Consider the following 7992-nt stretch of genomic DNA (forward strand, 5'->3'; position numbering starts at 1 on the left):
GGTTGGGAGGGGTGGGGGAAGGTGACCTGCTGAAGGTTATGAAGCTCATAAAGGAGACAGCTGGCCCAGAACAGGGTCCCCTCAGCCCCTGCTCAAGGATCCTACCATGCCCAGTACCCTTACAGGCAGTGAAGAGGCAAAAGCTTGTGTGGATAATGAAGGGGGTTCTGTGGGCCTGCCGTGTGGCCCAGGGCTGCTGCTTTACATCGTCAAGGCTAAGTTTCTTCATTCACATGACAGGGATAAAAACACCTTTCAGAGAGGGATATGAGGATTAAATGAGAGAACAAAATGCCAAAGCAGGAAGCTCAGTCTGGCACGCAGCAGATACCAGTGTCCTGTGAATCTCATAATAGGCGAAAGTGTTCAATTACAAGTGCCACCTCCTCCAGGGAGCCCTCCCTGGCTACTCCAGCCAGAAGTAATTGTTTCCACCTCTGATTTCCTTTAAGAGACTGGAGGTGGCCCGGGGCAGGGCCCACGTCTGGCTTGTTCACTGCTGTGCCCCCCTGCCCCTGGCACAGTGCCCACACACTGTGAATTCCTCCATTGTGGCGATTAACCCGCATGCACTTGTTGGGTGGCTGAGCTAGTGTGCTTGAGGCCTCTCCCTCGGTACACGCCACCTTTCAGGGCAACTGGGGCTTGTTCATCTTCATGTCCCCAGCACCTGGCAGGGAGCCTGGCCCGGAGCAGTGAAGCTCTCTGAATGAACGGATGGATAAAGAGCAAAAATAGCAGTTCCTGTTTACTGCCCATTGGCTATCAGTTACTGCCAACTCTCACAGCTGCCCTCTAAGGTGGTCCCTTGGCCCATCACAGATGAAGAGACGGAGATCTACAGATGTCGAGGGGCAGGGCCAAGCCCTGCATTCAGGCCTGGGGACTTCATGCCGGGAGGCCCTGCCACCTCTGCCTCCCCCAGTGCCAAGCTCAGGCCTCGACTCTGTGAGGCAGCTGCCCGTGCCCTGGCAGCGAATCCTGGAGGAGACAGCTGGTGGCTGGACCTCCCTCCTCCTCCAAGGGAGGCCGCCCTCCCCACAGACTCTGGGTCATTAAGTTCTGCGTCATTAAGTCCCCGTCCCCGGGAGCCTGTTCACAGCCAGTCTCAGCCTCACCCCCTGACCTCCCAGGCCTTTGTCCCCTGTGCCCTGTGCACAATAGCAGGGGCTCCCAGGGCCCCAAACAGCTGCTGTGGCTGGGACGCTGGCTTGCTGTGGGGCCAGGACTGGCCCCGGCCTGTACTCAAGCCCAGCCCACCCAGCTCTGAGGGGCTCAGCTAAACCCCGGCAAGCACTCTGCACATGCAAGCTCACCCCACCCACAAGCCCATGAGAAAGCTGTTGTGACTCTCCTGAACAAAAGAGGAAACTGAGGCCCAGTGGGGTAAAATGATTTCTCTGAGGACACAGCCAGTGGGAGTGCAGGAGCTCTCTCTCACCGGGTTTCAGCCCACGTCTGCAACTCCCAAGCTCTCTGCTGGCCTCTAAGGCACCGGGATCTTAACTGGCCCCTGCCTCTCAGATGCCTTCACTGGCCTCCCTCTTCCTCTGGGCCTCACGGCACCCTTAGCTCAGCACCCAATGCCCCTGCACAGCCTCCTAGTTTATCTCCCTTTCACCTCCACCATCTCATAAGCTCCCCCTGCCATTCCTGCTCATGCTCCTGGGTCTCCAAACTCCATCTGCCGGAGACACCCCCATTTACTGAATGCTAGGCAGAGCCACTCAGTCCTCAAGGCACACAGCACAGCCCCCTTTGTCAGGAAGCCCTTCAGGACCAGCTGCAGGTTTTTCCTTCCTCCAGCCCTGCTGTGGCCCTGTCTAGAATTCAAGTTAACTGCAAACTCATCTTACTCCCTCTAGAGGCTGTGGGCCGTCTGATTCCTTATCACTTAGCCACTGGGACGGGGGCGAGAGAGTGTCCTCGCTCAGTCTTTACCTAATGCCTGGCTTTACCGAATGGAACCACGAGGGGGTGGGAAGAGGAGGGAAGCTGGAACCCTGCCTCTGCCTTCCCATCTCTGGCTGCCACGGAACCTCATACTTCTGCCACTCCCTGGCTATGTGACCTAGGGCAGCAAAGTATAATACCTTCTCTGGGCCCCTACTTCTCTGCAAAATGGGGATGGTACCAGCACGTGCATTTCTTAGGGTCAGGATGTAGACTCTAGAAGGTACTAGACTGGTGACCCGTATCCAGGCATGATTACAAGATTCCTGACTGTGGCCACTGGAGTGGCCAGGGCATGAGTTTGGGGTCAGAGAGACCCAGATGGTGGTTGCATATTGGCTGTGTGGTCTGGGCAGGTCGCCCCTTCCCCAGGGCCTCCATTTCCCTAACTCTGAAGTGGCACTAACTCTGCCCACAGGAATGCAAGCCCCCCATCACAGAGACCCCATCTTTTGTTTGACGCATGCAGTAGGTACTCAGATATTTCTCAACTAAGCAATCAGGGGTCCAGGTGGAAGGAATCCATCCCTCTTCCCAGCCTCCACCCTCTCCAGAATCCCCCTCCCCACACCCAGCCCGTGCAGACTAAAATAGTCATTAGGCAGATTTCAAAAGATGTCAGTAGCTTATAATTATAGTCGACATCCTTCTGAGATAAAAGTGATTACCTTGGATGCAAATCACTTAGCAACCAATCAGGGCGGCGGGCGGCGCCCGCGGAGGTGACCGGCCGGCACCGCAGCCCTCCTCCCGCGGCCCGCAACGCACAGGCAGAGAAAGCGCACAATAGCTCTTGACACGCAAATGGGTTAACACAATAAAGGCGGCTCCGGCCGCTGCTGGGGGAGAGCAGCAATTCCCGGCCCGCGGGAGGTAATAAAGCGGCCCTTTTGTGAGCGCCTCCTCGTTCTCACCCCCGCCCCGAGCCCAGAGGAATCGCCGCCTGATTGAATTACGGTTCATGAATATGAGCTGCTTCGCTGGCTTCCTCCGGTTTGTGAGGGATGGAAAGGCAGAGGGGGCCGGAGGGAGGTTGGGGAGGGACCCCCGGCCAAGTCCCAGCCCCCGCAGAAGCTCAGAAAGGAGCCACGAGTGCTCACCGGGTGGATGGGTGGGGGCTTCAGTGGACAGAGAAGCCCCTGGCAGAGGCAGCTGGTAGGGTTCCGGCCTCTCCCTGCAAATGGGGTCTTCAACCCTTGGCTCCAAGGGACTGAGTCATTCAAGGCTCCCTTCTGAGGAGGAGGTTAACAGTAGCCATGACAACTTGTGTTTATTGAGTGCTTACTGTATACTGAGTGCTGTGCTAGGCCCTCCCTGAATCCTCACCAGACCCTGCGCAGTGAGTGCTATGGTCGCTCCTTCTCACAGATGAGTAAACTGAGGCTCAGAGAGGCAAAGGTACTCACCCGAGGTCACACAGCCTGCAAGCGGTGGGCTGAGAGTACGATCCAGGCCCAACCCACGCCAGAGCCTGGCACCTAATCAGGAGCCACTGCCCATCACCAGTGCGCCTCAAGTTTCTCATCAAGGGGGTTCAGAAGCCCAGCCCAGTTCTGGTTTAGTCCAGAGCAGCCCTAAGGCTCAGAAGGGACAAGGGACGGACGGCTTACAGGAATTAGACAAGTGAGAAGGATTAGTGGGGGTGGGGGTAGGGCCAACCTTCAGAGAGGAGACTGCTCCCAGAACTGAGGTGACCTCTTCCACGCTTATGGGAAGGGATGTCCGGGGTTACTGTCCTTGTCAAGGGAGATCACTGGATCCTCTGCCCTGCTTAAACCTTCCCCATCCACCTGAAGCTCCAGGACACAGCACCCATGGCTGCCTCTTTCCCCATGAGGCATGAGGGCCCACACACATCACTGGCTGCTCTGGGGCCACTCCTGCCACCCAGAAGTCTTCTCACTCCTGTCTGGTACATTCCTATTTGTCCTCTTCGTGACTCACGTGGCATCTCTCCTCTAGGGCTTCCTGACCCTCAGGCTGGGTCAGGAACCTCATCTGCTAAAGTTTGCCCTTGCCCCGTCTACATCCCAAGAAGGTCCCTGGGGTGGCCAGGGGCAGCCTCACCGCCTCCCTCCAAGCAAGTCCAGAAGGGCAGATGACAAGGAGTGAGTTTCAAGCCACACCTTCCTTCCCCTAGTGCTGGAGAAAGGAGTCCTGGGGGTGAGGGAAGCAGACAGACCACAAGGCCCAGCGGAAGTTGTTACTCTGCTCAATGCTGACCTGTAGGTCATAGGAAAAGAGGATTCAAATCTGCCTTTCAGTGTGGACAAAGCATCTTGGTGGGGCCAGACTCCCCTTCCATGGCCGATAGCCTCTGATGCCTGCAGGGACCCCTGTCTAATAAGTAGGGGTGTCCCCCAGCCCCCTGGGAGGAGGTGGTAAGACCCAAAGACTCCGGAGCCAGGAGGGCAATTCAGGGCCGAACCTCTGCAGCTGCCTGGCTGATCACCTGTAGCCCATCACTTCCTCTGTTTAAGCCTCAGTTTATTTATCTATAAAATGGGCCACAGCATATGAGCCGCTCCAAGGAGTAACTGAGATCGTGTAAAATGCCTGGCATATAGGGAGATGCTGAGAAAGCTGGCACTCCCTCCTGCTCATCGTCTGGCACGCTGATTGCCAAGCCCAGGGAGATGAGGGAAGGGAACAGAAGGAATTGCCCAATTCTGACAGCCTTTCCCTCTGCCTTGGCTGTGGAAGTGTAAATACTCGGCGGAGGGCCTCCAACTGCCTGTGTTTGTGAATCTCTGGCGCGCACTCCGAGTTTGTTTCTAAACTGGGAAGCTTCGAGAGGCAGCGCAAACAGCCCTTCTGCCCACCTCTCCCGGCTCTCCCCCAATCTGCTGTTGCTCCTCTGTCCTTGGAAGCTTGTGTGTTTAACGACACCATTTCAGCTGGAAATACCATCTCCCTGCCAAGCCCCCAAAAGCAGCTCCACCGATATTTATTGACCTGTTAATCTAGCTAGAGAGCCTGGTAGAAGAGCAGGGAAAATGCTCGCTGCGGAGACGGGGGCCTGGCTTCTCCTAATGACCCGAACACACACTTTCTCTGCTCTTACCCCGCCCCACGCTGCTGAAGCAATGACACAGTTTTCGAACCTTTTCCTAGAAATGTGATCACAGCAGTTTCACCAGCATCCGACACTGGCAGTAATTGCTGGAAGGGACCTAGACGAATCCCAGAACCAGCAGCAGGATGCTGGCTGGGGGTTCTCTGGGCCTTTGCAGGGAACAGGGCCAGTACTAGGGTGTGTGTTGGTTGGGGGGTGCCCTGGCAGAGACACAGTTTATTCAGACCTTGGTACTGATGGGCCTCACTTGCCCGCCATTCACTTAAGCAGCCTCACAATATGCTTGTTGAAATCCTCTCAAATACCAGAAGGAGCAGGGTGCAGTCAGGAGTTCCAGGTTGGCCAAGGCCCCTCACCTTGGGATAGAACAGCATGAGGAGCCCCTGGACTAGAGGGTGCAGCAGGCAGCAGCTCCTCTGCACCTTCCCTGGCTCGGGGAGGGGCACCCACATTTTCCCGAGCAGAAGTAGCCTGTTGGAGGGCCGGAGACCCACACCTCTCTGGGGACCCTGGGAACTTCAGCCTGCCGGCTGGGTACACGGTGGGGTTCAGGGAGGTCTCTTCTACAACATCTCTTTTCAAAACAGAAAGTTGCTCTGTCTGGGAGGCCTGAGCCCCCAGGCACTGCCAGGCTACATGGGCAAAGCTCTGAACACCTGTCCTTGGGGGGAGGAGCATCAACAGGGACAGCTGGCACTGCCTCCTTCCCCCACCTCATGGGGCGCTAAGGATTTAGGTCAGAGGACTGCAATGATGGGGGTGGGGGGAGTCTGCCTTCACCCCTCCATTACGCAAAGGCATCCCCTGGTTACCACGACCCTGGCCCCTCTGGCCTTGGGTCAAGGCAAGTGGTGTTGCCACAGCAACCCCGGTGACATCAGAAACTGAGACTTGACGTCACGTCATGTCGTGCCCCTACTGGGGAACCTACCGTCCTTGCGAGTTGTGGGAACGTGATTTGAACGAGGGCTCTGCTAAGGTCTAGCCCCATGGGGCACAAGCCTCAAACGTAGCCACCTGCGTTTCTGGAACCCCCAAACCCCCCCCCTGAGGTGATTTGCCTTGAAGATCTCAGAGGCTGCTCGGGAGACCCTCAACGTTTTCCCATCCGGGGTGCCCCCCCACCCCCAGCCCTTCCAAGACACTGGAGTTCCCGGGGAATTTTCGGATGACAGAGCCGCTATCTTTGTTAGTTTTACGGGTGGGGTGACCTTTCCTCTCTGGCAACCAACCCGCCCAGGGCCCCGCGGAATCCGAACAGGCCCCCAACCTCCACTCCCGTCGGCTGGCCAGTCTGAACAAATTGTGTTCGGAGGGAGAAACGGGGCAGGCAAGGGTTATCGCTGCTTCAGGACCCCCAACAGCCTAGGACCCCTTCTGTCCAATCCCGGCTGCCCGGACGCCAGAGGATGCCCCCAGCTCCAGCGCAGAACCCCGCCCTGCACAACTCACCGGATCAGCCAGGCCGTCGAAGGGCACCAGGTCTCAGCTACCACGACGCTCCGCTCGGTGGGTCGCAGCCATGCAGGAGTGGCAGAGGCTGCCTGAGGAAGCCCCCCTTGGGGGCCGATGCCTCTCTCCGGGTGGGAAGGGGCGCTGTCGGTGAGGGATATCCGGGCGCCGGCCCGCGCCGTCCGAAGTCGGGTGGGGGGAGGGGGGGCTCCGCTCAGCGGGGGTCACGCCCGCCCCGGACGGGGGCCGCGCGGGCGCTCAGGCGACGCATCCTCGCCGGGGCCGGTAATCGCCGCGTCCGGCGGGCGGCGCTGCGCCTCCCCTCGGGGCCCCGCTCAAGGCTGCAGCTCGGCCCGCGCCGCTCCCAGGGCGCCCTCTCCGCCCGCGCTGGCAGCCCGGCGGCCGCGGCCCCTTTCGCCAGCCCCAGCTGCAGCCTCTCTTTGTTGCTTCCTCTCGCTAGCCCGCCCGCCCGCGGCTTGCAGCCCCCTGTTCGCCCCGAGGTGGGGGGACTGTCTCCTCCGGGGGTTGCACGCACCCGCAGCGGCCCCGGCTCCTCGCCGGACATACACCGGCCCCCGCAGGTTGCAAAGAGCAGCGGCGAGAATGCACCGGCCCCTCCTCCTCCTGCACTGAGCCCCGGGTGTTGGGGGAGGGGAAGCCGGCGAGCAGCGGCGGCGGCAGCGGGCGACGCAAGCTCGGATGCAGCCTCGGGGGCCTCGGCGCTGAGAAACAGCCGATCCCAGTGGCGCAGGGCGGACACGGGGACGGCTCGGAGGACTGTGCACCGGGTGTGCGAGCTCGCGAGCCGCAGCAGGGGCCGCGCGCGCTGGGCTCTCACGCGCCCATGGCACCGGGCGGCGCGCGGGGGCTCCCGGGGCCGCAGCCTCGCGCCGCCTGGCGCGCGCCGGCGCCTCGCCTCGTCTCAGGCCCGGGTGCCGCGCGCCGCGTCCCACAGGCGGCGGGCCCGGTTGTCCACCTCCCCCGGCCGGCGCTCGCAGCCTCTCCGCGGAGCCGCCGGCCCAGCAGTCCGGCCCGCTGCTCCGCTCCGGCCCGACTGACAGGCGCGAGCGCCGGCTGCAGCCCCAGCGCCTCGTCCCCCGCCCGCCCCCCGCGGCCCAGCCCAATCAGCGGCGGCTGAGAGGCGGTTACCAGGGTGACGCGGCGCCGCGTCCTGCGGGGGGCGGAGCCGGGGGCCGCCACGCGCGCTTTTCGCGGCAAAATTCAAAGACCGGTAGGGCGGCTGTCCAACCTCCTCCCCCAAGCAGGGACGCGGCGGAACCTGCCTCGCGAGGACTGCAACTCCCGGCACGCTGCGCGCTGGCGCCGGGTGGAGGGGCTCCGACTGGGGGCGCAGGGCATGCTGGTTTATGTAGTCCCTTTGTTGAGGAACTAGGGGTGGCAAAACCAGTGTCATTTATTGATCACATATTTGGGACAAGGCACTGTATAAGTGCATTATCGGCATTATTTCATTTAATCTTGGCAACAATCAACGCTATGAGGAATTTGTT

General features: G+C 60.2%; 1 protein-coding gene across 6 annotated transcripts in view; it reads right to left on the reverse strand.

The window, feature by feature from the left end:
- LOC105493442 (family with sequence similarity 222 member A) overlaps positions 1 to 6621 on the reverse strand; it is a 55040-nt gene extending 48419 nt beyond the window's left edge. The window contains exon 1 of one of the 6 annotated variants that reach the window (XM_071071154.1): positions 6482 to 6621. The gene's annotated coding sequence lies outside the window, so the exon portion shown is untranslated. Of the gene's footprint in view, positions 1 to 2621; positions 6059 to 6481 lie in introns of those variants that run through there. The other 5 variants (XM_011761091.3, XM_071071156.1, XM_011761093.3 and 2 more) reach the window with 5 other exon arrangements.
- Positions 6622 to 7992: the final 1371 nt, after the last annotated feature.

This window comes from Macaca nemestrina, chromosome 10 (assembly GCF_043159975.1).
Source record: "Macaca nemestrina isolate mMacNem1 chromosome 10, mMacNem.hap1, whole genome shotgun sequence".
Taxonomy (NCBI): Eukaryota; Metazoa; Chordata; class Mammalia; order Primates; family Cercopithecidae; genus Macaca; species Macaca nemestrina.